We start from the raw sequence: 16,042 nt of genomic DNA, 5'->3' as shown, positions 1-16,042 counted from the left end.
TAAACACACAGCCAACTCTTTTTCTGGTAGATTAACATCGTTTGATTTTATTCCTTTCACTTCTTTTGATATTCTTAAATTTTTAAATTAAACTTCAAGTATTTAATTGCTAAGCAGATATTAATAAATGCTGTCAGATTCTTATAGTTCCATTACACTTTCATTAAGCTGGACAGTGAAACAAAATACAGGCAGAGTATCCTTACTGCTAATAATATATTCATCTATAAATTCTGAAAATGACCAGCTATTGGACATAGTAGGTTTAAAATTTCTTGTCTTATGTTTTTACTTCTTGCCTGAGATAATTCCAAAATATTTGTGTTTTGGCAACTTTATGTACTTAAAGCAGTACATCATAATGAATGATAGAAGGTAGCCGATCTAGCTGATGGAAAATTCTTGCCAATACTTTCAATTAGATTAATGGAGCAGATTCTGAACTATAATATTGCTTAGGAGAACGTGTCCTCCCTCTCTCTTATTCCATTCTGTGTTCCTGTTCTTTTTTTTTTTAATTTTGTTATGTTAATCATCATACATTACATCATTAGGTTTTGATGTAGTGTTCCATGATTCATTGTTTGTGTATAACACCCAGTGCTCCATTCAATATATGTGCCCTCTTTAATATCCATCACCAGGCTAACCCATCCCCCCAACCCCCCTCCCCTCTAGAACCCCCAGTTTGTTTCTCAGAGTCCATAGTCTCTCATGGTTCGTCTCCCCTCCGATTTCCCCCCTTCATTTTTCCCTTCCTACTAGCTTTTTTTTTTTTAACATATAATGTATTATTTGTTTCAGAGGTACAGATCTGTGATTCAACAGTCTTACACAATTCACAGTGCTCACCATAGCACATACCCTCCCCAATGTCTATCACCCAGCCACCCCATCCCTCCCACCCCCCACCACTCCAGCAACTCTCAGTTTGTTTCCTGAGATTAAGAATTCCTCATATCAGTGAGATCATATGATACATGTCTTTCTCTGATTGACTTATTTCGCTTAGCATAATACTCTCTAGTTCCATCCACTTCATTGCAAATGGCAAGATTTCATGTTTTGTTTTGTTTTTGTTTTGATGGCTGCATAATATTCCATTGTATATATATACCACATCTTCTTTATCCATTCATCTGTTGATGGACATCTTGGCTCTTTACGTAGTTTGGCTCTTGTGGACATTGCTGCTATAAACATTGGGGTACACGTACCCCTTCGGATCACTACATTTGTATCTTTGAGGTAACTGTATGACCCAGCAACTGTGTTCCCTGTTCTTAAGCTTGTCTTTCAATTTGAGTTGTTGAGGAAAAGTATCTTAACGGAGAGTAGCTTGATTTGCCATTTCCTCTACTAATGGAAGGGTTCAAGTAAAGTAGGTCGGAAACTGATTTATTTTCCCTTTCCTTGGTAATAAGGATTATCTGTTAATACTAGGTTGGTAGAGGGGCACCTGGGTGGCTCAGTGGCTCAGTTGTTAAGCGTCTGCCTTCGGCTCAGGTCATGATCCCAGAGTCCTGGGATTGAGCCCCATATCTGGCTCCCTGCTCAGCAGGAAGCCTGCTTCTCCCTCTCCCACTCCCCCTGTTTGTGTTCCCTCTCCTGCTGTGTCTCTCTCTGTCAAATAAATAAAATCTTAAAAAAAAAAACTAGGTTGGTAGAAAGTTTGCTTTTTGTTTTTCGCCTGTGTTTAAAATGTTTCTTCCAAATGATGTATTTACCATTGAATTAAAGTGTGTTTGGTGATTGATATTTGAAGGGACAAGTATACTTTTTTTTCTCCATATAGATAATGCTTCAACGATGCTGAATAAGTGGCAGTCAAAAGTGTTTTCAATCAGTCCTAATGAGGTATTAAATGGTGTTAGTTGCATTTGTTAATAAAAATCAATATCAGACTGTATTCATGAGGTTTCTAGTTTGAAGAACCATGGAGTTTCAAGTACTAAAATAAACTTTCAGTTGCTAAATGGACACATGTCAGTTCTTATTCATTAGATTGATTTGTGTCTGGGTTTTACTCTGTATTTAAGCCAATCCTATATAAGAGGAAAGTAAATGGGAGTTGATTTAGAGCATTGTGCAAAATGTGTTTTTATCCATCAGTTTGGGTATATTTCTTGTTTTGTTCATGAGGTTCATAGGTTCAGAGAATTGTTAATACAATACCCAGTTTTATTTACAAGGTCAGAATAAGCCATGTAAATAAGTTTGTGACCCCTGGGTACTAAAAGAGTAGGAGTCGAGTTATTTGGATCTTGCATCTAAATTTTAGGAGTTATAAGAAAAACTTTAAGTTAGACCCAGGAGGTCTACAAGTTTCCATAGATCAAAGAACTGTGCTTCACTTTTCTTATTTTGCCATTCTTTGGTTTCACTGGAATAATCTTTAATGGGAACTGAGAAGTCAGTGTGAAGTGTCACCAGTGCAATTGCCTTTTGCTCCAAGCCCCAGTAAAAGAGAAAAAGGAGGGGCAGTAAAGCTCTGATCCATATTGGTACATCACAAAGAAGGAAATTTAGAATTGCTCAGGAATTACTGAAAAGAACAGTAAAACTTTGTGGTGTGTGATATACTTCCATGTTACTTTACCCAGGGCTCACTGAGTGTAGTTAGAGCTAAATGATCATGATAGTGAGCTCCTAAAACTAGAGTGTGTGGTTGGTTTTGTTCAGGGGTTGATAGACTTAAGAGCAGCTTTTCCTTGCACTATTTTTGACGTGGCAAAAGTGGTGAGCATCTTTGGTTTTAACAGGTTGCAGATTGTTCCCACCCTTTCATCTTTTTCTTATTTCTGCCTTTTCACTACTCTGCAAAAAACCTGAAGTGTTAGTAGTCAGGTGGGTAAGGTTTTGGCTTTTGTTTTTTTCCCTTGCTAAACTTCCTTATTCACTCCAAGCCTTGAATTTGTACATCTACTTTCTTTTTTTTTTAAGAATATACTTTTAATTTTAAAACTGATTGTAAATATATCATACACGATTTTGTAGAAAATTCAAGCTATACATGATGTTATATGGAAAGTAAAAATGAATAGCAACCCAACTGTGGAGAGATAACTACTGATACATTTTAGTGGCCATCATAGTTCTACCTACTCTATACATGAATATACATTTATTTACATTTATTTAATATAAAGTATATATAAAGTGTTTTTATTTAATATATTTTAATATTTAATAATTATATAATTTCACAGTATACAAACACTATCTTAACCTTTTAAAACTCAGTAATGTGTTTCGAAGATGATTCCATTTTATTTTACTTTTATTTTTAAAGACTTATTAATTTAAAGAGAGTGTGTTGGGGGGGCCTGTGGGGGGAAGGTGGGCAGAAGGAAAGGGAGAGTCTCCAGCAGACTCCCTGCCAAGCATGGAGCCTGACATGGGGCTGGATCTCAGGATCCTGAGATCATGAACTGAGCCCAAATCAAGTGTTGGACACTTAACTGACTGAGCCACCCAGATGTGGGGAGAGGGTTCCATTTCAGATTACATTGTCCTTTTAATGGTAAAACACCATATACTTTATAATGCGCTTTTATTTACATATTACCCTCCTATAGGTTCTTAGGTTGTTTCACATTTTTTTTTAAAGATTTTATTTATCTGAGAGAGAGAGTGTAAGCACAAGCAGGGGGAGGGGCAGAGGGAGCAGCAGACTCCCTGCTGAACAGGGAGCCCAATGTGGGGAGATCCCAGGACTCCCAGGATCGTGACCTGAGCTGAAGGGAGATGCTTAACCAACTGAGCTCCCCAGTCGCCCCTCACATTTTTTTTTTATTATAAACGGTATTGCACAGAACTTCTAGTAGGAAGATCTTTGCACACATTTTTAATTATTTCTATAGGTCACATTTCTGAGGGAAACTACTGGGTCAAGCGGCATGCATAATTTATTTTTTTAATGCAAATTACCAAACTGCCCTCTGTAAAGGCTGTAACAATTGACTCTTTTACGAGTATTTTTGAAGGAATAGTACTGGTTTTGACATTTTTTTACCCTCCACTTTGTATTTTGTTAAGAAAACACATCCCACTGGAAGATTCAGGAGCTCTTTATTCTGTAAACAATAGTTTTTTTTAATATTCTACGGAAGCCTCTAGAATTCCTAAGTGTCATAAAATTCTCTTCTGAAAATTAAGAACAGCCTCTTAATGAAAGCCTGTATGGCCAAAAAATAATTTTTTTTTAAGATTTTATTTATTTATTTGACAGAGACAGCGAGAGCAGGAACACAAGCAGGAGGAGTGGGAGAGGGAGAGGCAGGCTTCCCGCCGAGCAGGGAGCCCGATGTGGGGCTCGATCCCAGGACTCTGGGATCATGACCTGAGCCGAAGGCAGCCGCTTAACGACTGAGCCACCCAGGCGCCCCAAAAAATAATTTTTTAAATAATACATAGATACCATAATATATGCTTTTAAAATAATTTTAATCTGAGGCTTTATTACAGTTTTCGTTAATAAAATCATAACTTCTTAGAATTAAGGAAAAAAGGAAATGCCTTTTTAGTGTAACAAGAAGACTTGGTTATCATTGCTATGGGGGTGGGTGGTACGTTTTAACACATTTCTGAACTTTCCTACTGAAGCCACATTTAGAAAATGAGCCTGGCTTTCAGTATTGTGTTTATTGATCCTGTGCTAAAAGGCCCAAGTTTTCAGCTGCACTCGATAATTATATTCTCTGCATAAGGAGACTATAGTACTGACCTTTGAAAAAATACATAGCCATTAATTAATTAAGTTGGTCTTCTTGAAGGCACTCTTGCTGAAAAGATCTGTCCTTTTATCCAAAGAAGGAAGAAGTTTGATTAATTTACAGCATCTGCTCCAGTATATAATACAGTATTTGGGGAAATGTCAGGTTCTCATGAATTTAAAAAAATATATGGGAAATTCACTTGTTAATTGAATTCATTTCCAGAAGGATGTGGTGGGAATCAGGTTTGTTCAGAGGCAATATGTCATGTCAGGAAAAAAAAAAAAATAACACCTGGTGTCAGAATCAGATATTCTGGGTTTTACTCTTGTTGGGAGAGTCACTTAACCTCTCTAGGCCTCTGTTTTCTCAACTGAGTGGAGTAGATTCAGCTGCCCTTCAAAAAGTTTAATGAGCATGCTAGTCACCTAAAGATCTTGTTAAAATGCAGAATCTGGTTCAGAAGGTCTGGGCCGGGCCTGAGGTTCTGCATTTCTAAGAAGCTTCTGGGTGCTGCTGGCTTGAGTATCACAGTTTGAATAGTAAGAAATTATATGACTTCTGTGTTTCCTTCTAGTTCTAGAAGTCTGATTCTAACTTAAGCTATTATAGACATTAAGTTTAGTGTCTTAACCTTTTAGATATTTTTAATATGGTAAGGTTTAAGTGAAAGAAGACAAGCGTTTTTACAACTTTTAAGTTTGCTAGGGAGAATTTTTTTCTGATCATGTCTAAGATTTGTTTTAAAATACTTCAGCACTCACTTCCTCCCCTTAAAAAGTTGGGAAAGGAATAGATAAAACAAAAATAACAAAATACTAATATTGTTGAAGCTGGGTGACGAGTACATGGGGTTTTATTATACTTTTCCTTATTCTCTGTCCTTAGGTATGTTTGAAAATGTATTAAAAAAAGGAAAAAGTAAAATGCAAACATAAATGTGAATCTACTAGGATTATAGACTGAGGTATGTATATGTATATACATTTACACGTATATACATGTATATTACACACACACTTATGTGTATGTGTAGCTTCAGGCATCCAGTACTAACTTGTCTAATAGGAAGCAACATGGCAGTGACCCAAGAGAAACTCTTTGAAGGAAAAAAGCATAATGGCTAATGAAGCACATTTGCTGCAAACAGAGAAACTCAGAGCTGCTGTTCTCCATGTGCGAGTCTTAGGCTGTTTGTTTCTGTTAAACATTGCAAATGTGTCTATGCCAACTAAATTTGAATGTGTTAGGGTGATATTTTTGGAAATTCACTTTGAAAACTGTAAACTCAACATAGATTTTGGTTGCTGCTGTTGAATGTATCAATCAAATATTACCATATTTTTATGGGACGAAGGTACTTAAAATAGGGTATAGGAAGTGCACATTAAGCAAAAATTTTCTACTATTCCAAGGGTCTCTTAGATGTAGGGTTATAATGTTGCTTTTAAATCCAGAGTAACTTTACACTGCAATAAAATCTTGATTGCTGGGGCGCCTGGGTGGCTCATCATTAAGCGTCTGCCTTCGGCTTGGGTCATGATCCCATGGGATCGAGCCCCACATCGGGCTGCCTGCTCCATGGGAAGCCTGCTTCTCCCTCTCCCACTACCCCTGCTTGTGTTCGCTGTCTTGCTGTCTTTCTCTCTGTCAAATAAATAAAATTTAAAAAATAAATAAAATCTTGATTGCTACTAAATAGTTATTTTTCAGGGAGGAGTTGAAAAATAAAATGGAGAAAGAATGTAAGTTGAGCTTTTTAGTAAAAATTTGGGGAAGTGATCACAAAATGGTTATATAGAATGACACCTGTTTAGGAAATAACATTTTGATATGAGATAAACAAATATTTAATATAAAGCTAGCTTATCTAGATTAGTTATTATATAGGTCATATATATAGATTATAATTTGAAAGCAATATTTAAAAAGCATGAATTAATGCAGGTTATTAAAGAGAACTAGAAAATAAGGAAAAAAATGTTTTAGAAATGTAAACCCCAGCTACAACCATTGTTCATGTTTTACTGTATTTCCTTTCATTTTCTAATGTGATCTTATGTAGTTTTTCTCCTACCGTATATATCCTTTTACCATATTTTTTCATTGAACATTATAAAATACACACTTATAATTCATTCTTTGTAAACATTACACAAGTGAATAATTATCTGGCAAGTCTCGGTGAAGACCTTCGTGGTCCCCAAGTGGGAAGTCTAGAAATATCTTTCTACTTTGATTTATTTTTAGGCTAGGTACAGGTTGTCTATTATGGTGAGTAGAATGGTTATAAGAAGTCTTTTCTGCTGGAGAGATCAAGGCAATTGCAGGGTCCATCTGACATTTGAGTGACTTTTGAACTGAATAAGATTCTTATATGTGTCCTGAAAAGAATGTAATCCCAGGTTGAACAGCCACAATAGGACCGTTAGTCCAGACCTGTGACAGCTCTGATGCCAGGATTCAGGACTTCAGAGACTTTTGTTAAGAAAATCATACTTCTGAATCAAACCCCAAAGTGAACCTGCAGGGATAATTGGGATTTTTTTGTACTGGTAATTCTTATCAGTCCAGGGAATTTAAGACTCAGCAAAAATCAGTTTGCCATTGGCCTTAAGGACAAAACAAATACATTTCATATACACAAATGTGGATTAAGTGAGCTAATACAAATAAAGTGCTAAGAACAGTTCTTACCACATAATAAGAATATACATGTCTGGTATTGTATATAGAACTGAGGAGACTTTGTCAACTTTTATGTCTAATGTTAAATGTATCAGGAGCTTTTTGGTGCAGGAAAGTGAATTTCTTTGAACACTGAATAAACTGAACCAAGTTGAAAGTAACTATTAAACTTGTTTCTTTTTTTTTTAAAGAGTTTATTTATTTATTTGAGAGACAGAGAGAATGAGAGAGAAAGCACATGAGATGGGGGGAGGGTCAGAGGGAGAAGCAGACTCCCTGCTGAGCAGGGAGACCGATGCGGGACTCGATCCAGGGACTCCAGGATCATGACCTGAGCCGAAGGCAGTCGCTTAACCAACTGAGCCACCCAGGCGCCCTCAGGTCTTAATCTTTAATCACCCTTTACACAGCAGCATCCTGAAGTCCCTTTTGGCATCCTTGTTTCTTTTTTTGGGACTGTTGCAGCTCAAGTCCTTTTTTCTTACTGTAATTGGTACTGATTAATCAAAAAGTCTGATAAACTATAAAAAAAGTGCATGCATATTTTAAATCTTTTCTCTTAAAACCTGCATGTGTATGTTTCATCAGTCTGTTTAGGCTTTTCCTTTGAAGAAGGATCTGCTGACTATAATTTTTTGGTGATGTTTCTTATATAAACATATAATGAATCATGGATGATTTTTAGTTTCTTTAAAGTGGAGTGAGAATTTAAAGCCATATCAAAGAAATCTGAATGCAAAATCCTTCTAGAGTTTTAACGATTTTCCGCCCTAATCTTTAGTCTTCCTAATCTAATTAGACAGCAGTTTTGTATTTAGCTACTTGGCTAAATGTATATTCAGCTTTATTTTCATAGAAATTATAATTCTTTTCAGAATCTTATTTCATAGGTTTGCTTAATAATCAAATTTTGAATTCACTATCATGTTATACTTACATAAAGAGGTTGGAAATGGGTGTGGTAAGCAAATTCAAGTAGAGGAAGCACAAGTGTTATGGGCCATGAGCATTTTTGGTCTACTGAGGACACAACCAGTTCAATGCAGGTTATTAGTTAGGAAAGTTTCTACTATATATTCCATGTTATTAGTTAGGAAAGCTTCCACTGTATATTCCACGTTACATACTCTTCCGCTGTGTTCTCCTAGTACTCTGTAGATACTCCTTATAATACTTACCTTACTGCTCTGTAGCTGTCTGTCTGTTTGTCTTCCTTACGGGATATCGTATCCTTTGAGGGCAGGAGTATACTCCTGTTTTTTATTCATATTTCCTAGTATATACTTGGCATATAATTACATACTCATTTTTAAAAAAAGATTTTATTTATTTGAGAGAGAGTGCGCGTGTGCACAAGCAGGGGGAAGGGCAGAGGGAGAAGCAGACTCCCTCCTGACCAGGGAGCCTGACGCAGAGCTCGGTCCCAGGATCCTGGGATCATGATCTGAGCCGAAGGCAGACGCTTAACCTACTGAGCCACCAGGTGCCCCTATATATTCATTTTAAAATGAATTGACTACAGGCTCAGTATAACAACAAAATGGCTAGGTTGTCAAAAAATAGGTTTAATGTGATTCCTCAGTTGCATTATTATATGTAATGTTTAGAATAACTCCATTATATTCATGTTGTGCTAAACTGGGATGGTACATTTTAAGATACACATTATTAACTTGAGCATATCCCCTAAAATGTTAATTTTATGACATAGGGACTATGTATTAGTCACTGCCATATCTCTGGTACCTACAGTATGGAATATTGATACCTGGCAGACAGTATGTGCTCAGTGCATTAAAAAAAAAATTACTGAATCCACAGGGAATAGATAATAGGATGGTGGAGGTTCTTTACTATTTGTTCAGAAATGGTAATGAATACAGGGAGTGCTTCCTTAGAAGAGGAAATTAGTGAATATATCATTCAGTTTTGAAAATTTGAGGCCTGGTCATACAGAAGAAAATGTGGACCTCAGTAGGTCTGGAGAGCCAAACTGGGACTAGGGAATTATAGGAAAGTTATAGCACAGCAGATTGTATCTTAAATTTTTTTTCTAATTTATTAAGACTGTTTTTAAAAATAGAATATATTACTTTATGAGTTCACTTGAACAGAAGTTTATGACTTATGTCGGATGTAAAAAAATAAATTTTTATATGAGATGTCAGATTGGTCTAGATAAACTCTAAATTCATCTTACTCTAGGCCCTGTGAACAGTAGTCTCTTGCTTTAATCTTGTGTTATGTTAATATTCTTTATCAGAATATTATATTTGTCACATAAGTTATATAGGTCTTATGGCATTAAGGAGAAATGATTCCTTATCGCTCCATTTAACTTTTCTTTTAATATAAAATTTTTTTAAAGATTTTATTTACTCATTTGTCAGAGGGAGAGCACGCACAAGCAGGGGGAGTGGCAGGCAGAGGGAGAAGCAGGCTCCCCGCTGAGCAAGGAGCCTGACGTGGGACTCGATCCCAGGACCCTGGGTTCATGACCTGAACCGAAGGCAGATGTTCAACCGACTGAGCCACCCAGGCATCCCATCCATTTAATTTTTCTTTGGTGGAAAGCAGATGTTGTATATTATTACAGAACAAAATAGTTTTTAATGGCTTTTTTTTTTTTAAGATTTTATTTATTTGACAGAAAGACAGTGAGAGAGAGAGACCACAAGCACGGGGAGTGGGAGAGGGAGAAAAGGCTTCCCCGCCAAGCAGGGAGCCCAGTGTAGGACTCGATCCCAGGACCCTGGGATCATGACCTGAGCTGAAGGCAGATGCTTAATGACTGAGCCACCCAGGTACCCCTTTAATGGCATTCTTATGGTCCAGAAATCTTGATGAATTGGCATTTGATAAATCAGATTTTGAAAAATCCCAATAGTCTTCTTCATTCATTAGTTGTACAGATGGTTGTGTAAATTAAATGACATCAGATTGCTGATAGTACACTAACATTTGTTGAATTTGCTGAGTGTAGTAGTCATTATTTTCCTGTATATGATATATAATGACTCTGAATATTATAATGAATAAGTTCTATGAGGTATTACTAGGAGATAGTACTCTAGAATCCTGGATCTTTATACCTTTGCTACCTCATATCATAGCACTTTGCAGAGTGTCTTATTCATATAGGCTATTGAATAGCTTCAAAGGCTGAAAAATCTGAGTCTTTTTTTGAGATTTTATTTATTTTTTGACAGAGGGAGAGAGACAGCGAGAGAGGGAACAGAAGCAGGGGGAGTGGGAGAGGGAGAAACAGGCTTCCCGCCGAGCAGGGAGCCCGATATGGGGCTTGATTGGGATCATGACCCGAGCTGAAGGCAGAGGCTTAACAACTGAGCCACCCAGGCGCGTGCCCTCTTGAGTCTTTAAAAAAACCAGTCAAGCTTACGAGGGATTATTTTTTGTTATACAAAAAGTTGATAAACCAAGTGTTTGGGTCCAAATATCAAGGTTATTAAGTTACCTTGTTAATTTACTGTTGTTATATGAACAAAGCTTAATTAATGATGTCTTACTCATTTACCCCAAACTTTTTTTTTGAGAGAGAGTTTGCATGCATGCAGGGTGGGGAGGGAGGGGCACAGGGAGAGGGAAAGAGAGAATCTTAAGCAGGTTCCACACCCAGTGCCATGGGGCTGGATCTCAGGACCCTAGGAGATCATGATTTTAGCTGAAATCAAGAGTTGGTTGCTTAACTGACTGAGCCATCCAGGCGCCCCCTACTCCAAACTTTTATGATATATAACTATAAAAATAATTTTCCTCTTTGCCCAACTGCTAAAAAACTTACTTGCTCATGTGCTTTCTCTGCTTTCTTGAGATGAGCTTTTCCAGTTTGGCCATGTTAACATTTGTGGGGCATTCCTTTTTGAACAGTGCCCATTCCCTTCATATCTACAATATTACCATTCTTGTAGACTCATGTGTATGTAGCCAAAAGAACAATTCTGTGTTTTCTAAAAGGGCTAGAGGACATACAGCAGGTACCTTTCCTGTTTCCCTTTATGTTGATCATTTTGATGAATTACTAGAGGATGGGGCTTCCAGCTGATAGGACCATATGTTAGTTCTTGAACTTCATAGGGAATCTTCTGTTTGGCTTCTTTCACTCAACAAAATGTCACTAAGATTCATCCACATTATTGCATGCACTACTAATTTATCCTTTTTTATTACTGAGTTGTGTTACATTGAATGAATATACTACAGTTTGTATATCTGTTTGCTTGTTGGTGGGCATTTGAGTTTCAGTGTCCAGTTTTTTTTTTGCATTATGAGTAAAGCTGCTATTTTGTACACAGCGTTTTGTGGGTATATGTTTTCCTAGTAGAACAGTAGGTGTGAATGGATGGGGCATATATTTAATTTTATAAGATAAATTGCCCAACAATTTTCTAAAGTGGTTTTACCATTTTTATTTTATTTAAAAATTTTAATGAAAAAAATTTTTTTAATTCTTGTGGGAAATCTCTCAAGGGCTCGCATTTTTCTTTGCCATTTTTTGGTGACATTTTACCACAGGGAATAGATGCTTAAAATTTACTAATGAAAGATAATTTCATTTAAAATATGGTAATCTATGTTATTCCTATGCTTGTTGCTAAATGTCCTTCCAACTCTTTTTTTTTATTCCATGCATTTGTTTATCCCTCACCATATACATTCTTCCACCAATGTTTCTAAGACATGATTCAGAATTTTTCACAATTTAAAAAAAAAGGCTCTGGGGCGCCTGAGTGGATCAGTTGCTTAAGCGTCTGCCTTCGGCTCAGGTCATGATCCCAGGGTCCTGGGATCAAGCCCCACGTCGGGCTCCCTGCTCAGCGGAGAGCCTGCTTCTCCCTTTCCCTCTGCCTGCCGCTCTGCTTACTTGTGCTCTCTCTCTCTCTCTCTGTCAAATAAATAAAATCTTCAAAATAAAATAAAAATTTTTTAAAAAGGCTCAGTAGTTTTTACTTAAAAGACAGCAAGGAGGCTCATTGAGCTATTACAGATGTTAATTAGGATTCATTTCCTTTAATATGCTAGAAAGAATGTTATGATTCCACTTCACTGATGAACAAAATGAGCTTAATCACATCCTAAGAGCTAAGTATTCTGACATTATAATCTCTTCTCTCAGAGCACATCACAGCAGTCTCAGGATTCAAGATCTATTCCTGGACAACATTATAGAACCAAGTGTGTCATGTATACATACTGAAGGAATTTATGATAGCTCTGGTAATCCTGCAGTATTTTTTTCATCATACGCTTTTTCATTTTTAAAAATTGATGTAAAAACTTGCATAACAAAGTTAACCATTGACCATTTTAAAGTGCATAATTTAGTGGCATTTAGTGCATTTACAATGTTGTATGACTCTTCATATACTTTTTAAAGGAAGAGTTTAGGGGCACCTGACTGGCTCAGTTGGTAGAGCGTGTGACTCTTGATCTCAGGCTGGTGAGTTCAAGCTCCACATTGGGTGTGGAGCCTACTTAAAAAAAAATAAAATAAGGGGTGCATGGGTGGTTCAGTCATTTGGGCGTCTGACGGGATGTTTTCAGCTCAGGTCGTGATCTCATGGGTCGTGGAATCAAGCCCCACAGAGCTGGGAGTCTGCTTCTTCTCCCTCTCCTCCTTTCCTTCTCATCTGTGCATTCTCTTTCTTTCTCTCTCAAATTTATAATAATAAAATTTTAAAAATAAAGGATTTTATTTTTAGGTAAATAAAAAAAAAGTAGAATTGTGCCACTACGGACTAATAAGATGTTCAAACATTAAGTCAGAAATAATTTTTCTTTGGTGGAATGGTGTAAGAGATACGCCACCTTACACTGGGGCCACCACATTCCCACTTAAGTGCCAGTGTCTGGTCAGGAACCAGGATGGCCTAAGCAATCCATCATCTTCTCGCTGGTGCCAGCCTTCTAAATCCTCCCAAATTGCAAGAATATATCAATTTTATCTTAACTTCCCCGTTCTTCTAGGGATGATAAGCATGCTCAGGGAATCCACCCAATTAGTCACCTGTGTACCCTAAGGCTTTGGGAGTTTCACAGACACATTCCAGACCTGGGAACAGCTCTTTCCCTGGGAGTAGGGAATTTGGGCATTCCTTAACTTCTCCTGCAGAGTGACTGACACACAACTTGTCCTGAGGGCCAAGGCCACCCTCAGTAAAGTGGAAGTTGCAGGGTGCCTACAAGCTCTGCTCCCTCCCCCCTACAAATGGAAAAATATTTAGTTATTTTTGTCATTGATGCTTTACTGGGATCAGGTAAGAATTTATGAAAGATTGGAAGATGTTTTTAAAAATTTTGCTGTAGTCTTCCTCACGTACTTAAAGCAGTCTCAAGAATTAAATACCATCTTTCTTGACCTAAAAAGGAATGGAGGAATAAGAGGAGGGAGACATCTGTGGGAAAAAAAGAATACTCTACCCGGAAAAATGATCATTCCAACATCCATCTTAATGATTAGAATGGGATAGAATAAAAACAAGAAGATGAAACTGAAAAATAACCTCTTTAGATAGTAGTATCCCAGTGATTTTTTTTAAAAACAAGTTGTTGGAAGAGCAGTGCTGATGATTATGGGCACACTAAGGATAATGTTAGCAACCTTACTATTTGAAATGTCATACCAGCCATAATCTCTTTGATATTTCCCTCCTCTGTGAAGTGGAGAGCTCCCTAATTCCCAGAGGAAGGTGCATTTAGGACTGCACAGTACAGCAAATTTCAATTTCCACTATGGCCATGCTTTCCTAAGAAATTTCTAAAGGTAATTTGACTCTGATTTTAGCTTTCCAGGATCCTGTTAGAGCCAGGCCCTCATAAAATCTGACTCCAGTGCACATTGTGACAGATGCTATAAGAGGGAGTTTAGAGCAGTGCATCTCTAACTTTCCCTGGTGGGAAATGGGGAGAGTTTCACTGAGAATGTAACACTGAACTAGGAGCAGATGTTTGTTAAATGTGCAAGGATTGAGGGGAGGATGTCTTAAATATAGAGAAAACATTTAAAGGCAGGAAGGAGACTGTGACAGCATGAAATTTACTATAGCCAACATGGGAAAGAAGAGGAAGAGAAGAGGAAGAGTAGTAAGTAGAACTGGAGAGGTAGTCAGGGCCAAATAGAAGTTTTATATTACAAGCTAAGTAATTTGGATTTTTGGATTTTATGCAGGGGATTGTAATGATAGACTATTATATTAACATATTAAGAAGATCATTTTTTGGCAGCAGGATAGAGGCTAGATTGACAAGGAGAGCTATTAGGAGACTACTGGAATAATCTGGGCAAGAGATGATGAGTACTTAAGCTAAGGCAATCCCTTTCAATGAATTAAAACAAAATATTTTCAATAATCTAAGGCTATGCTGCCCAGTATGGGAGCCACTTAGCCACATGTGGTTATTGAGCTCTTGAAACTTCACTACTCCAAAATGAGATGTGCTGTAAAAGCAAAATACCAGATTTTAAAGACTTAGTATCCCACTAAAATTTTTGCATATTGATTACAAGTTGAAGCAGTATTTTGGATACATTGGGTTCTTATCATTACTGTTATTTTCTCCTATTTCTTTTTACTATTCTAAAAATGTGGCTAGTAAAAAATTTTAAATTATATATATGGCTCACATTATATTTCTTTTTTTCATTGCTGACTAAATGCATTTCAGTTCAATTACCTGCTTAAATTTTATGTTGTTTGATTAGAAAGTGCTTCATTTTAATTCATAATAGGTGTCTGGAAACAGTGATTAATGCAAAATTGTTTTCATATATTTGGGAAACAAGGTTGAAAGTTCTGTAGGACCTTATAGCTAATTTTATTATTAAGAGCCTCAATACAGAGTATCTTAGGAAACTGGCTTTTGCAGGTGAGGTCACAATGCATTTTGAAATCCGTAAGTTTGATCATGTTTATTCATTCTTCCTACAAATGAATTGTTTTTTCAAAGACAGTTCCTAAGTTGGTGCATGGATAAACTGGACTAGAGAAAACGTTTATGTGAAAACCATTTTTTGAGACTTTTAATGTGTTATCTAAATACTCTTAAAGGTTTTGTTTTGTTTTGTTTTGTTTTGCCATGCCATGTTCCAGTTGACAAAGGTCAAGAAATGCCTGTACAGGTAACAAACACTACTAGCAATTAGGGATGGCTGCCTTATCAAAAACTGTCTACTAATGGGCATAGGGTTTCTTTTTGGGGTGATGAAATGTCTAAAATTAGGGGTGGTAGTGATGATACACAACTCTGACTACTATAAACCACTGAGTTGTGTATCTTTTTTTTTCAAGAGCATAGTAAATCGTTTATTTTACACATGATAATGGATGATACACAAGCTTTAATACCATCTGTAATTTTATCTGATACCATAATTCAGTTTAAATATATTACATAACGTGCCAACAGTCATATTAATAACCAAATAAACTCCCTAATTTTGCTTGGGTGACCTTTTAATGGTGAACTTTAGGTCACAGCACATTAACTGTCAGTTCATCTACATCAAGACTTCTCTGCCCAAGCAGGTTGCAAATAAATTTCGACTGGAACCATACATCCCCCCTGAAGGAATTCTAACTTCACACTGTTGGGGTAGTTCACTGAGATGGCTTCAGAGTAGA

At 36.8% G+C, this 16,042-nt stretch overlaps 1 protein-coding gene across 1 annotated transcript in view; it reads left to right on the top strand.

Moving 5' to 3' along the window:
• DENND5B (DENN domain containing 5B) overlaps positions 1-16,042 on the top strand; it is a 187,613-nt gene that overhangs the window by 25,586 nt on the left and 145,985 nt on the right. The window lies entirely within an intron of this gene.

The sequence above is a fragment of the Eumetopias jubatus genome, unplaced genomic scaffold (genome assembly GCF_037043125.1).
Source record: "Eumetopias jubatus isolate StellerSeaLion01/CBP00866 unplaced genomic scaffold, mEumJub1_p1.0 scaffold_8, whole genome shotgun sequence".
Taxonomy (NCBI): Eukaryota; Metazoa; Chordata; class Mammalia; order Carnivora; family Otariidae; genus Eumetopias; species Eumetopias jubatus.
The sequence above is the reverse complement of the archived record's forward strand: the minus strand, read 5'-3'. Positions and strand labels throughout refer to the sequence as shown.